This window comes from Lutra lutra, chromosome 5 (assembly GCF_902655055.1).
Source record: "Lutra lutra chromosome 5, mLutLut1.2, whole genome shotgun sequence".
Taxonomy (NCBI): Eukaryota; Metazoa; Chordata; class Mammalia; order Carnivora; family Mustelidae; genus Lutra; species Lutra lutra.
The window spans coordinates 161,188,624-161,205,151 of record NC_062282.1 but is presented as its reverse complement, the minus strand read 5'-3'; the positions used below and the strand labels follow the sequence as shown (position 1 = coordinate 161,205,151).

Genomic DNA, 16,528 nt, shown 5'->3' with positions numbered 1-16,528 from the left:
AATATTTTATTTATTTATTTGACAGACAGAGATCACAAGTAGGCAGAGAAGCAGGCAGATAGAGAGGAGGAAGCAGGCTCCCTGCTGAGCAGAGAGCCCGATGCGGGGCTCGATCCCAGAACCCTGGGATCATGACCCGAGCCGAAAGCAGAGGCTTTAACCCACTGAGCCACACAGGTGCCCCTGTACACCAATTTTCATAGCAGCTATAGCCACAATCGCCAAACTGTGGAAAGAGCCAAGAGGCCCTTCAACAAACAAATGGATAAAGAAGATATGGTCCATATATACAATGGAATATTATGCCTCCATCAGAAAGGCTGAATACTCAACTTTTGTATCACCATGGGTGGGACTAGAGGAGATTATGCTTAGTGAAATAAGTCAAGCAGAGAGAGTCAATTATCATATGGTTTCACTTACTTGTGGAGCATAAGGAATACCATGGAGAACATTAGAAGAAGGAAAGGAAAAGAGAATAAGGGGAAGTTGAAGGGAGAGATGAACCATGAGAGACTGTGGACTCTGAGAAACAAACTGAGGATTTTGGAGGAGAGGGGGTTGGGAGGGTTAGGTGAGCCTGATGGTTGGTATTAAGGAGGACATGTATGGCATGGCTGGGTATGGTGTGTAAACAATGAATCTTGGATCATTGAAAAAATTAAATTAAATTTAAAAAAAAATATTCTGCACAACAAAGGAAACAGTCAATAAAACAAAGAGGCAACCCATGGAATGGGAGGAGATATTTGCAAATGACACTATAGACAAAGGGCTGATATCCAAGATCTATAAAGAACTCAAACTCAACATCCAAAAATCAGGTAATCATGTCAAAAAATGGGCAGAAGACATGAACAGACACTTCTCCAATGAAGGCATACAAATGGCTAGCAGACACTTGAAAAAATGTTCATCATCATTAGCCATCAGGGAAATTCAAATCAAAACCACGTTGAAATACCACCTTACAACAGTTAGCATGGCAAAAATTAACAAGGCAGGAAACAACAAATGTTGGAGAGGATGTGGAGAAAGGGGAACCCCCTTACACTCTTGGTGGGAATACAAGTTGGTGCAGCCACTTTGGAAAATAGTGTGGAGATTCCTCAAAAAATTAAAAATGGATCTACCCTATGACCTTGTAATTGCACTATTGGGTATTTACCCCCAACATACAGATGTAATGAAAAGAAGGGCCATATGTACCCTGATGTTTATAGCAGCAATGTCCATAATAGCCTAACTTTGGAAAAAGCTGAGACACCCTTCAACAGATGAATGAATAAAGAAGATATGATTCATATATACAATGGACTATTACTCAGCCATCAGAAAAGATGAATATCCAACTTTTGTATCAATATGGATGGGACTGGAGGAGATTATGCTGAGTAAAAAAAAAATCAAGCAGAGGAAGTCAATTATCATATGATTTCACTTACTTGTGGAACATAGGGAATAACATGGAGGACATTAGGAGAAGGAGAGGGAAAGTGAATTGGTGGAAATCGGAAGTGGAGATGAAACATGAGAGACTGTGGACTTCAAGAAACAAACTGAGTGTTTGAGAGCGGAGGGATAAAGGGGATGGATGAGGCTGATGGTAGGTATTAAGGAGGGCACATGTTGCATGGAGCACTGGGTACAGTGCATTAACAATGAATCTCGGAACACTGCATCAAAAACTAATGATGTATTTTATGGTGACTAACATAACACGATAAAAATGATTACTTCAGTAGATGCAGAAACTTAATTTGATAGAATTGAACACTTTTCCATGATATATACTCTCAACAAAGTAAGTTTACAGAATACATAATTTACATAATAAGGCCACATATGATAAGCCCATCACTAACATCATACTCAATGGGTAAAAGCTAAAAGCTTTCTTCTAAGATCAGGTACAAGATGATTTTACTCTCATCACTTTTATTCAACATAATGCTGGAATTTCTAGCTGCAGCAATCTGACAAGAAAAAAAAGGCAGTCAAATTGGTAAGGAAGATATAAAATTGCCAGTATTTGTAGACGATAGGATACTATAGATGTGAACTTTAAAGACTCCAACAAAAAACTATTAGAACTAACAAAGAAACTCAATAGTCACAGGATAAAAATTAATATACAGAAATATTTTACACTAATTTAAACTGAAAATAAAGTAATAGAAAAGGAATTTAATGGTTTATATTCAATTTATAATTGCTTGAGAAAAATAAAATACTTAGAAATTAGCTTAACCTAGGAGGTGATAGACCTGTAATCTGAAAACTGTAAAAAATGAAATAAATTAAAGATGATACAAACAGTGCAAAGATACACCACACTAATGAATTGGGAAAATTGATATTGTCTAAGTGTTCATATGACCCCAAGCAATCTATAGATTCAATTCCTGTCAAAGAGCAATAGAGTTTTCAGAGCACAAGAATAAGTAATTGAAGCCACAGAAGACCTCAAATGGTAAAACAAGCTTGAGAAAAACAAAAACAGATGGAAGTATAATAATCCCAGATTTCAAGATATACCACAAAGTTATTATAATAAAAACAGTATGGTAATGACATAAAAATAGATGTACAAAATGTAACCAGATAAAGATCTCAGAAATAGAGACACACTGATAAGTTCAATTAGTCTACAGCAAAGAAGGTGAAACTATACAATGGGGAAAAAACTGTGTCTTTAATAAGCAGTGTTGGGAAAACTTCACAGTTATTTCCAAAAGAGTAAAACTGCAACACTTTCTTACACTATACAAAAAAATAGACCCAAAAATAAATTGAAAATATGAACATATGATCTGAAACTATAAAATCTCTTTTAAAAAAATGGACAGGAATATCCTAGAGATTTGCCTTAACAACATTTTTCTATATATGTCTTCCTACTCAAAGGAAACAAAAGCAAACATAAACTATTGGGATTATGACAAATAAGATTTGCACACCAAAGGAAATCAATAAAAATCAAAAGACTGAAGTGAATAAATAAGATTAAGAGTAAACTTATCTTAATGAGCCCTGAGAAATGTATATAATTGTTGAACCATTATATTGTACACTTTAAACTAAAATAACATTGCCCATTAATTTTACTTGAATAAAATGAACAACAACAACAACAAAAAAAAAAAAAACAGTAAAAAAATATCCCCAAACCAAAGGAAACCTAGTGAATGGAAGAAGATATATGCAAAACATATAAGAAGGGGTTAACATACAAAATATATTTTAGGGATACGTGGGTGTCTCAGTTGGTTAAGCATCTTCTGTTGATGCTTAGGGTCCTGGGATCAAGCCCCACAGGAAGCCTACTTATCCTTCTCCCTTTGTCATTCCTTCTGCTTTTTCTCCCTGGTTCTCTTTATCTATCTGTTAAATAAATGAATGGAATCTTAAATATAAATATATATATGTACATGCATATATATAATGATTATATATAACATATAATTAATTAATATATAATTTATATTATGTGCATATATACATGTATATTAAAATGTATAGAACTCATGGGACACCTGGCTGGCTCAGTGGGTGAAAGCCTCTGCCTTCAAATCAGGTCATGATCCCAGGGTCCTGGATGGAGCCCCGCATCGGGCTTTCTGCTCAGCAAGGAGCCTGGTCCCCCTCCATCTCTCTGCATGCCTCTCTGCCTACTAGTGATCTCTGTCTGTCAAATAAATAAATAAAAATCTTTAAAAAATAAAATAAATAAAATGTATAGAACTCAACACCAAAAAAAATAAAAATCTCATTAAAAGTGGTCAGAGAACCTGACTTTTTTTTTTTTTCAAAAAGCACATACATTTTGCCCTTTTTTATCCATGAACTTTTGGGATTTTATCAAGATCAAAAGCTTTTGCACAGCAAAGGAAACAGTGAACAAAACCAAAAGACAACTGACAGAATGGGAGAAGATATTTGCAAACGACATATCAGATAAAGGGCTAGTGTCCAAAATCTATAAAGAACTTAGCAAACTCAACACCCAAAGAACAAATAATCCAATCAAGAAATGGGCAGAGGACATGAACAGACATTTCTGCAAAGAAGACATCCAGATGGCCAACAGACACATGAAAAAGTGCTCCATATCACTCGGCATCAGGGAAATACAAATCAAAACCACCATGAGATATCACCTCACACCAGTCAGAATGGCTAAAATTAACAAGTCAGGAAATGACAGATGCTGGCGAGGATGCGGAGAAAGGGGAACCCTCCTACACTGTTGGTGGGAATGCAAGCTGGTGCAACCACTCTGGAAAACAGCATGGAGGTTCCTCAAAATGTTGAAAATAGAACTACCCTATGACCCTGCAATTGCACTGCTGGGTATTTACCCTAAAGATACAAACATAGTGATCCGAAGGGGCACATGCACCCGAATGTTTATAGCAGCAATGTCTACAATAGCCAAACTATGGAAAGAACCTAGATGTCCATCTACAGACGAATGGATAAAGAAGAAGTGGTATATATACACAATGGAATACTATGCAGCCATCAAAAGAAATGAAATCTTGCCATTTGCGACGACGTGGATGGAACTAGAGGGTATCATGCTTAGCGAAATAAGTCAATCAGAGAAAGACAACTATCATATGATCTCCCTGATATAAGGGAGAGGAGATGCAACATGGGGGGTTGAGGGGGTAGGAGAAGAGTAAATGAAACAAGATGGGATTGGGAGGGAGACAAACCATAAGTGACTCTTAATCTCACAAAACAAACTGAGGGTTGATGGGGGGAGGGGGTTGGGAGAGGGGGTGGGGTTATGGATATTGGGGAGGGTATGTGCTATGGTGAGTGTTGTGAAGTGTGTAAACCTGGCGATTCGCAGACCTGTACCCCTGGGGATAAAAATATATGTTTATAAAGCTGTTAAAAAAAAAAAAAAAGAAAGAAAGAAAGGATGAATACCCAAGTTTTGTAGCAACATGGACGGGACTGGAAGAGATTATGCTGAGTGAAATAAGTCAAGCAGAGAGAGTCAATTATCATATGGTTTCACTTATTTGTGGAGCATAACAAATAGCATGGAGGACAAGGGGAGATGGAGAGGAGAGGGGAGTTGAGGGAAATTGGAAGGGGAGGTGAACCATGAGAGACTATGGACTCTGAAAAACGATCTGGGAATTTTGAAGGGGTGGGGGGTGGGAGGTTGGGGGCACCAGGTGGTGGGTATTGTGGAGGGCACAGATTGCATGGAGCACTGGGTGTGGTGCAAAAATAATGAATACTGTTATGCTGAAAAAATAAAAATTAAAGCTCAAAAAAAAATTACCAACACCAAAAAAAAAAAAAGCACATACAAATGACCAACAGACAGTGCAAAAAAAAATCTTAATATTACTAATCATCAGGGAAATGCAAATCAAAAATTCAATGTGATACCATCTCACACATGCCAGAATGAATAATATAAGATAAAGAATAAATAAACAGTGTTGGTGAGAATATACATTGGTGCAGCCACTGTGAAAAAGAATGTTGAGATTCCTCAGAAACATTAAATAAAAATACTATATAATCCACTAATTCCACTACTGGGTATCCACTAATTTGAAAAGATATATAAACTCTCACGTTTACTGCAGCATTATGTAGAATGAGGAAGGTGTGGAAGCAATCCAACTGTTCAATGATAGATAAATACATAGAAAATCAATAACATATAGATGTATGGATGGATGGATAGAAGATAGATAAATATATGACAGATGATAGATACATGATGGATAGATAGATGATAGATAGATAGGTAGATAGATAGAAAGATAATTACTCAACCATAAACAAGAATGAGATCTTACCATTTGTAAGAACATTAATGGACTGAGAGTTTATTATGCTAATTGAAATAAGCCAAACACACCAATCCTTATCAAAATAACATCAGCTTTTTTTTTTTTTTTTTTTTTTACAGAGCTGGAACAAATAATCCTAAAATTTGTATGGAGGCAAAAAAGATCCCATATAGCCAACGGAATGTTGAAAAGAAAACAATAGCTGGAGACATCACTATGCCAGACTTCAGGCTTTATTACAAAGCTGTAATCATCAAGACAATATGGTACTGGCACAAAAACAGTTCAATGGAATAGAATAGAGGATCTAGAAATGGACCCTCAACTCTGGTCAACTAATCTTTGACAAAACAGGAAAGGATATCCAATGGAAAAAAGAGTCTCTTCAACAAGTAGTGTTGGGAAAACTGAACAGACATATACAGAAGAATAAAACTGGACCATTTTATTACACCATATACAAAAATAAATTCAACATGGATGAAAGACCAATGTAAGATAGGAATCTATCAAAATCCTAGAGGAGAACAGAGGTAGTAATGTCTTTGATTTCAGCTGCAGCAACTTTTTGCTAGACACATCTCCAAAGTCAAGGGAAACAATGGCAAAAATGAACTACTGGGACTTAATCAAAATAAAAAGTTTTTGTACAGCAAAAGAAACAGTTGACAAAACCAAAAGACAACCAACAAAATGGGAGAAGATATTTGAAGTGACATATTAGATAAAGAGTGAGTATCCAAAATCTATAAATAATTTATCAAACTCAACACCCAAGAAACAAACAATCCAGTCAAGAAATGGGCAGAAGACATGAAGAGGAATTTCTCCAAAGAAGATATAAAAATGACCAACATACACATGAAAAAACACTCAACATCACTCAACATCAGGGAAATATGAATCAAAACCATAATGTGAGGAGACAAGATGGTGGGGAAGTAGGAGGAGGCGCTGTTTCAACTTGTACCCTAAAGTGAGCTGATTACCTTCCAAAGAACTCTGACCACCCACGAAATCAGCCTAAGATCAGAATTATACACATCTGGATCTCTACAGGGACAGAAGATGCCAGTGGGCAGGTAAAGCAGAGTGGAAACGTTGGACTGATATTGGAAGATAAACAAAAGGGGGAGGGAGCCACCAGTGGCGACCGATTGGAAAGTAATATCCCAATACGAGAATGCCCAGCATCTAGGGATCTGCATTAACTTGAAGACTGGTTGAAAGCACTCAAAGAGCACAAAGCATTGCGTGGGGGGGGGGGATATTGTGGGAATTGAGGAGGCTAGGGACAGGGGCTTAAGTCCCTGGACCCAGGACAACCTCCCCTGGTGCTGAGCCAGAGAGAGTGTGGCGGAGAAACCAGGTCTTGGTCCCTGAGCCGCCAGCACGCCCAAGAACACGTGGGCTCCTGCTCCTGTGAGGGTCTGGGAGCCTTGCCAGAGGGCAGAACGCAGAGCCTTGGTAACAGATCATGAGAAGCGCGCACCCCTCACCCTCCCCTGAGAGAGGTGCCTGAAGGCCCAGCCTGGCGCTCTTAGACCCGCGCCAATCTACCAGAGCCTGAGACACGTGCGTGACCCTCACCCTCCCCTGAGAGAGGTGCATGCAAGCCCTGCGCTCTTAGACCCCGAAAGACCAGGCACTCCCAGCCTGGACCAGTGGGAAAAACTCAGTGTGCGATCACTGCTTGGAACCTCTCTGGCAGTCTGGAGCTGCCCAGACAGCTGCCTCTCCAATAGTTTTGGGTACAAGCAAAAGATCCTGCATCCCCAGGGACCGTGATTGGGAACCTGCTCTGCCAGTGGCCAAGGGGGAATTTATTTGGGCTCTGCAGCCAGACTGAGGCTTCTCTCTGAGAGGGAGGTCATGGTGCAGTTTGCTTTCCTCTAAACCTTCAAAAGCTGTCAAGGCAAGAGAGAAAAAAAAAGTGAACAAACATAAAAACCTCCAGAGAACAAAAGCCTGAAAAAACCAGTTTCCTCAGAGCCCACCCCCTTGAGGGGGGCGGGAGGACTTAACTCAGGGAACATCATTGACTGAAAACCCACGTGGCAGATCACTCCCCCAGAAAACCAACCAGGAAAGAAAAAAAAAAAAAAGGCTACAAGAGAACAACCACCACTATTTCATAGATACAACCTTTATTTTTAACTTGTTCCCACTATTCTGGTTCAGTTTTTTATATAGATAACTTTTTAACCTATTTACCATAACAGTGAGATGTACAGTACGTCACATTCCATAATAACCTTCAAACATGAACTTTTTGATACATACACCTGTGTTTTTCTTTTGCGTTTCTATTTTTTATTGTTTTTTAATTTTAGTTTAGTTTAGTCTAGTTTATTCCTTTTTTATTTTTATTTTCTAATATTCATATAGAGTTAAACTTCAAGGTAATCCCCTTTCCCCAATCAATGCTACCCCTATAGGGAAACCAATTTTTAATCCCCCTTTATCTTAGGAAAGTTGAGTCCTTTAACAAAGATATCAAGATACATCCAGGAAGAATCAAAACAACCTTCTTCGCCCACACTGAGAATTTATTACCACTTCACCATATTTTTCTTCTGCCAGTGTTTCTGTGTTTCTGTGTTTGTCCTGATAGTATATAAATCTTATACTTGAGGTTCTTTTTGATGAGGTTCTTCCTTTATTTGCATATATATATTTTTTTCTCTCATTTTTTTTCTACCCATTTTTTGGGGTATTGGAGAGGGCACTAATTAAATGGAGCACTCGGTGTGGTGCAAAAACAATGAATACTGTTACGCTGAAAATAAATTTAAAAAATTAAAAGAAAATTTTAACTGAGGAAAAAAAAGTAATGTGATCTTGCCATTTGTGATGACATGTATGGAACTAGAGGGCATTATGCTTAGCAAAATGAGTCAATCTGAGAAAGACAATTATCATATGATCTCCCTGATATGAGGAAGTGGAGATATAATGTGGGGGGTTTGGATGGTAGGAAAAGAATAAATGAAACAAGATGGGATTGGGAGGGAGACAAACCATAAGAGACTCTTAATCTCACAAAATAAACTGAGGGTTGCTGGGGGAAGGGGGGTCGGAGAGGGTGGTGGGGTTATGGACATAGGGGAGGGTATGTGCTATGGTGAGTTCTGTGAAGTGTGTAAACCTGACAATTCACAGACTTGTACCCCTGGGGTTAATAAAACTTTATATGTTTATTAAAAAATTAAAAAAGGAAATACTAAAAAAAGACTAATTGTAAAAAAAAGTTAATATCTAATAAATGGTACATTCTTTATAATATAAAAAATAAAATAAAATAAATGAAAGAAAAACAAGGAGAGGTGATATGTTGAAAGTATACAGGATACCTGCTCAGTGGCAGATCACGGTATCCAACTGGACAAGAAAGGATGTCAATGTAGGTATAAATTAGCTCAGCACAAGGCATCAGAGAGAGAGAGGGAGAGAGCTCAAAGTATCCACAATTACTATTTGAGAGGAGAATGAACAAACTACCCTAAGATGTCATAGGAGATTTTCTGTTCTCACTGTTTATCAGACAAAGCCCATATGTAAGAAAAGAAAAGTCATTGATTTCATATAAGCCTGTTTTTTTAAATTGTTATTATCCTTGGTTTCCAAACTTGGATTCCATTAGAGTTGGATTTAAAAAAAAAATATTTAGACCTGAGACTTCTAAATTTCAGAGAACATAAATGGAGTTGCTGACATTCTTTCCAAGATCTAACATCCACTTTCCGCTTCTGATATCTAAATATTTTCTTATAAAACCAAGGTGAAAGTATGCATTTTTTCCTATAAAGTGTTGTACACAAAGATCTATTAAAAAAATAGTCTCTGATGCTAAACATCAATAGCTACAAATATTTGGATGGCTGGTTTATAGTGTTTTTCCTTCCACAGGCAGTGAAACTCCCCAATGTGTCCAGTGCACTGAATATCAGCTGCTAGGATTCCAGAACATTCTTGGATGGCAGACACTGTTATTTGCCATCTTCCTGTTCGTCTACTTTCACACAGTCACAGGAAATGTTGTCATTGTTGCAGTGGTGAGCCAAGACCAGAGGCTGCACTCATCCATGTATGTATTTCTCAAATACCTCTTCTTTCTGGAGATCTGGTATACATCCACCACCGTGCCCCTTCTCCTAGCCAACATGTTCTCTCACAGCCAACCCATCTCCTTCCCTGCCTGTATGACACAGCGTTACTTCTTTGTGTTCTTTGGGGCTACTGAGTTCTTCCTTCTGTCCATGATGGCTTGTGATCGATACCTGGCCATCTGCAGCCCACTCCACTACTCTTTCTTGATGAGTCCTGAGATCTGCACCAGGTTGGTGGCAGTCTCCTGGTTGACAGGTGTTGGCACAGGATTTTAACCCTCCCTAATGATTTCCAAGTTGGATTTCTGTGGTCTTAATCAGATCAATCATATCTTCTGTGACCTCCCTCCCCTCATGCAGCTCTCATGTTCCAATGTGTATCTCACCAGGATGGTCATCTTCATCCTGTCAGTTGCAGTGCAAGGCATTTGTTTTCTTCTTACACTTGTGTCCTATGTTTTCATTGTATCTACCATACTGAGAATCCTTTCAGCATCTGGATGGATGAAGACCTTTTCCACATGTGGCTCCCATTTGGCTGTTGTCACTATCTACTACGGGATCATGATCTCTATGTATGTTTGACCCAATTACCATCTGTCTCCTTAAATCAACAAGATCAATTCTGTCTTCTACACTGTGGTTATCCCACTGCTGAAACCTGTTATATATAGTTTGAGGAACCAAGAATTCAAAGAGGCTGTTAGAAAAGAAATGAAAAAAAAAAAAAGAAAAAAAAAGAATTTGTTGTTGTTGTTGTTTGTTTGTTTCTCAGGGAAGGAAAATTAGCATAGAACATGTAATGGATCAAGTTTGGGAATATATGAGTAACAGATTCAGAGCCTTCAAACCTGGATGTCATCCTTGGTGCCATGTTGAATTCCATAAGCCATAATGAAAGAGTTTCTTCATGGCCTTTTGGCAACAACTCCTCAGAAGATAAATTGCCTCTACAACATCACTTTAGGGGTATTTTTGTCCTTTGGAAGTTTCATCATCTGGTGAGAATCTAATCATATGATTCAAGGGTGTGATGATTTTACACATTATTTTCAGATTTTTACAGGAGAATTTCTCCTGAGTTCACAAAGTATATGTGGTGAAAGTTATACATCTTTGAAGAACGGATAGGAAACTGGTGTTATAGATTCAGTTCCTGGTGGTATTTGTGCCTATTGAATGTCTGTGGAATAAATAAATGAAAAAAAAGGAAAAGACATACAAATTATTGTTGACTTAATTATCTCCTCATGACAAAAACAAAGAATTTTTGAAATGCCCAAGTTTATCTACGGGAACTTAGACATGTTAATGTTTTCAGTTTAATTAAATCCTAGGAAAGAAATGGAGCATGGGAAGGAGGAAGACAAAGGGAAGGAGGCATAAGTGGAGGGAGAGGGATGGGTGGGGAGGGAAGGTGAGAAAGGGAGAAGGGGAGAGAAAGACAAAAGATAAGAGAGAGAGAGAGAGAGAGAGAGAGAGAGAACATGCTCAAGCGGGGAGGGGAAAATGAAAGAAAAGGAAGACAAGGAAAGGGAAGGGAACAGATAGGTGGGGAGGAAGGCAGGAAGAAATGAGTCAAACTTTATTTTATTCAGCCATTGTTTAGGAGACCTCTGCTACTCCTGCCTACTGTCTCATTCAGTAATTCCACAGATATTTTGAAGCCCTTTTTATATACCAGTCCTCTTCTTGCAGTTTGGATTGCCCAGGGACACAAAGTAAAGAAATGGCCAAGGGATATTTGGCCTGAATAGAGCCTCTAGTTTTGAAGGAGAGACATATATAATGACTTATTCAAGGAGTAATGGATTTATATCTATTTGTGATGTTTTCTGTGAAACAATAGAGTATAAGCTGGTTGATCTACATGGAACAGTAAGGTCTGAATTAACATAGAGTGTTAAGAAAGCTTTCTATGTTTACATTGTACTTTAATCTACAATTTACAGATGAGGAGAATAAGAATGGATGTGGTATCCCAGACAGGGAGCATGGCATGAATGTCAGGAGAAGTCTTGGGAATGTGGGGATGGAGGAAGGAGAAAAGTTTGGAAAGAAAGCAAGAGCTCGTTCCTGCAGATCATTGAAATCCCTATAAGGGTTTTTGGATTTTACACTGAGACAAATGATGGATTATCAAAGGGTATCAAATAGGAAATGACATGATATATTTTATATTTGTGAATCTCACTGCTGTTTAGAGAATAGAGTGACAGAAAAAAAGACCTGCTGATGTCATAGCAGTAACCACATGGGAGAGGATCTTGGCTATATTTTAGGTTTGATGATGCCTTACAAATAGTAAGGCTAGGTGTGAAAATTCTAGACTCATTCACTCCTGCCCACACAGTGAGATCAGTCTGTATTCTCTTCCCAGTCCAGTAACCCATCTGTGATATAGTCCACATCAATCCCTGAGCTTTAGGGGCAAGGGCACTTTCATTCTTTGGCACATGTTTTTAGTTCTTTTGGTTCTTTTGATTCTTTCAAATAATGCATTGGAATCTGAAATAGGACAGGAAGTGGATGGCTTTAAAATACAGAGAACAAACTGGGAAGTGGTAGAGGTGAGGCAGTAGGGGGATTTGTTAAATTGGTTCTGGGTATTAAGGAGAAAAGTTGTTTTGATGAGCACCAGGTGTCATATGTAAGTGATGAATTTGCTAAATTCCACTTCTGAAACAAAAAGGAAACAAACAAAAATTTATTTTTTTAATTTCCTTTATTGTACTCTTTATCTCTGATTCACTATTTTTTTTTTATTTCTGTGTTAAGAGTATCACTGATAGGGGCATCTGGGTGACTCAGTTGGTTAAGCATCTGCCTTGGCTCAGGTCGTGATCCCAGAGTCCTTGGATGGAGTCCTGCATTGGACTCCCTGTTCAGTGGGAAACTGCTTTTCCCTCTGCCTGCAGCTCCCCCATCTGTGCTTTCTCTCTGTCCAACAAATAATTAAATAAAATCCTTTAAGAATAATTTAAAAAAAAGAGTCTCATTGATGTCCTCCATTCTTTTCCCAGGTTATCTGGATATCTGCATGTTAATTGTTTTAAATCATCTCTCAGGCATATTACTTATTTCCATTTTGCTTTGGTCTCCTGATGTGGTTTTGTCCTATTCTTCATTTGGGAGGTTTTCCTCCATATCCTCATTTTGTCTAACTTTTCTCTCTCTGTTTCTGTGTGTTAGGAAAGATGACTACTTCTCCTGCTCTTAATGAAAATAGTCTTATGGAAAAGAGGTCCTGTAGTTAGCTCCTGTGGCGCAGTGTCCCCTGTTCCCTGGGATCTGGTGCTTCAGGGAGTGTCTCTTTATACACGTTGTTTGTGCTCTGCTTTTGAGTCTTGGTCTCTTTCTTCCTGTAGTCCAGTGATCTGCAGAAGCTCTCTTTGCTTACTGTAGGCAATGTTTGTTCCCAAGTAATGGTGGGCCATGTTTTAGCAAAGTGTGTCGTGGTCTGCTTGGGAAATGAGACCTGCACCATTGCTGCCAGATCCCACAAAACATGTAGATCAAGAGATATGGTGTTAGCATTTTTTTTTCTGGTGTTTTGAGTCGGGTCTACAGTGCACAGACTAAGGGGAGCATGGCTTGGAGGGTGAATCAGAGGTGATGCATGGGTGGGGGGGATTTTTGTAAGTAGGTAAGCATGTAGGCACCACACTGGTTTCTGAAGGAGGCCATTGTTTATGTTGGGATTGGGAGACATCACCTGCCTCCTCCTTTGTTCCTGGAATGGTGCTCCTGTGATCCCTCTCTCTGGGCCATGCTCTGAGATGAGGAAATCATATTCCCTCCTGTCTTCCTCCACTTATATCTTTTAAACTGCTTGGTCTGCACTATATCTGCTGGGGATGTTTTCAGTGTTGTTCTTTAGGTATGTGGACTTGGCTTCCTAAAGCTCTCTGGGCTCTCAAAGATGAGCCCACTAATATTTAAAATTCCAGGCTTTGAGTCCCGCTGGTTTTAAACTCTTGAGATTCAGTCTGTTGGACTTCCAAAGTGAACTATTATGGGGATTCATACTCCCTATGGGTTTTCTTGTATGAGTGTCTGTTTCCCACCATTCTCTGTGCTACCAGCTGCCTCCCCACTGTGGACAACAGTCCTAAGTATTACAGAAAATATTACAAATCAGACACTTATTGCTTCACTCTACATTAAGATTTGTTTCCCTTTTTTCTCTTATGTATTATACATCAGCATATAATAAAATTTGATGACAGAGGAAAAACTACTGTTTCATCCATATGTTAGAATTAAATTTCTATAAATAAGTCAAAGGCCTGCTCTACAAGGATGAACATCAGTCATTCTCTGGTACTCAGATATGCAATAGGTTAATTGGACACATTAAGTTCTTTGGCCCTCATACTTAATAAAGTTGTGGATAGAATCTCTAGATTATTCTGTGTGTACTAACTTTGGAAAAAGGAATTTCTACATTCATGGAAATAGCAATTTCCAACAGAAGTTAGGAAAGAGAGTCTGAAAAGATGTTTATTTAATGTAATTACTGTACATTTTCTTTCTTTCTATACAATTGTAGAATCTAGCACAAAGTTCTTTTTTTTTCCAACAGCATATGGAAAATGATCTTATCTAGTGTGCTTTTAGCCTCTTTTTGAATTTTAAGTTATTCTATGTGTTTACATTTACACTCCTATACATTGCATTACCTGATTTTTCAAGAGGGAAATTAAAGTACAGAAAACATTTTGATAAAAGGCATATAGCAAGTAAATGATTGAATCTAGGATTAACTCCACAGTTGGCCACCAAATTCAGGAATATTAGACTAGTTAATATATGACTCCTTAAACTATTATAGGGGCAAATCCACTGTAGCCAATATGTTTACATATCTAAAAAGTTAACAAATAAAATGACTGCTAGTATTTATTTCTGCAAGCTATCTTCCATACACAGATAATTAAAATTTAAGTAACTGAGAAGAGTTTTTCTTGGTTTTCAAATTCAAAAAAAAATCATACCCTCTTCCTTAAAATTAGAGAACACAAAGATAAAAGTTTAGATACAGAAAAATATAAAACCAAAAAAATGCAATGTTTTATACTTCTTTTAAAAAATTCTCATTAGTAATTTCAAGTTTCAAATACATTTCCTTTCTGTAAGAATTAATGATATATATTTTTCAGAATTTACACAGCCTTTCATTTTACATAAGTAAAAATCTGAGGCTCATATCTTCAGGCTAACACCCCCCCCCAAAAAAAAAAAGATGGAGCTTATAAGTAAAGTAAGAATGAGCACCTTGTCATAATTTGACACTTCACAAAATAAATGGAAAAATAGAGAATGAAATATTGTAAAGGCAGTGACTACAGGGCATGACAATGTCTTGATGTGGAAGGTTATGGTGTAGTTCACAACATACTTGATTGAGTTGATATAACAATGTTCTGACACATAATAAATAACTATCCATACTAGTAGAAACCTGAACTGGAAAGACTTGAGGAGATTTGTAAAAACGTGATGACCACTTTTATCTGAAAGTTTGCCAAATTTAAAAGAAAGTAAGCATTGCCTTTAAATTCTAAAGATTCTAGTCTGTGATTTATTGTTTTGTCTCATTGTTGTACTTCTCCATGTCTCTTCTCATACCCTCCTTGACTTCCTTGTTCCTTAGACTGTAAATGAAAGAATTCATCATAGGGATGATGACTTCATAGAACACAGAGATGAGTTTGTCTCCTTCTGCCAAATAGAGGGACTTGAGTCTCCTGTACCTGATCACTCCTGTTCCACAATATATGGTCACCATGATCAGGTGGGAAGTACATATGGAAAAGGTTTTCTTCCTGCCTTTAACAGTCTATTTTCATCACAGCCACCAGCATGCAAATGTAGGAGAGTATAATGAAGAGGAAAGGGAATAACATTTCCAGCCCCTCCTATGGCCATGACAGTCTCAAGCAGGTATGTATCAGCACAGAACATGTGAAGAAGAATAGGCAATTCACGGAAAATATAGTCAACAACATATGGACCACAGAGTGGAAGAATTATGAGGTAGAGCAGCACCACTGAAGCAAAAGCAAAACAACAAACAAACAAACAAACAAATGAACAAAAAACAATTATCCAGGCCTCTAGAGACAATGTCAGGCATACAGACCAGTTCATGATAAGCAGATATCTTAGTGGGTAACAAATGGTCACATATTGATCCACAGCCATCACTACAAGGAGAAAGCACTCAGTTGACTCCAGGAATAGGTGATGTAAGTCTGAGCAATACAGAAGTTGTGAGATATGACTTTTCTGCTTGCAAGGAAATTAAAAAGCATCTTGGGGACCACAAATGTGCTAAAAATAAGTTAAGAATAAACATAAAATAAAAAAAATAAAAAATAAGTTGAGAAAGGCCAGATGACAGAGATATACATGGGTGTCTTGAGAGAGGAATCTAAAATTACTAAGAAGATGATGGCTATGTTTCCAAAGAGATTTGCCAGGAAGACCAGAGAGAAGAGTAAAAAGAGTGGAACCTGCATTTGGGGGTGACTGGAAAATCCTACAAGCACCAGCTCAATGATGGTGCTGGAATTTTAATGACTCATT

At 37.9% G+C, this 16,528-nt stretch overlaps 1 pseudogene; it reads left to right on the top strand.

Annotated features, from left to right (window-relative positions):
* Positions 1–9,159: 9,159 nt before the first annotated feature.
* Positions 9,160–10,657, top strand: LOC125101280 (olfactory receptor 11L1-like; annotated as a pseudogene).
* The last annotated feature ends 5,871 nt before the right edge of the window (positions 10,658–16,528 follow it).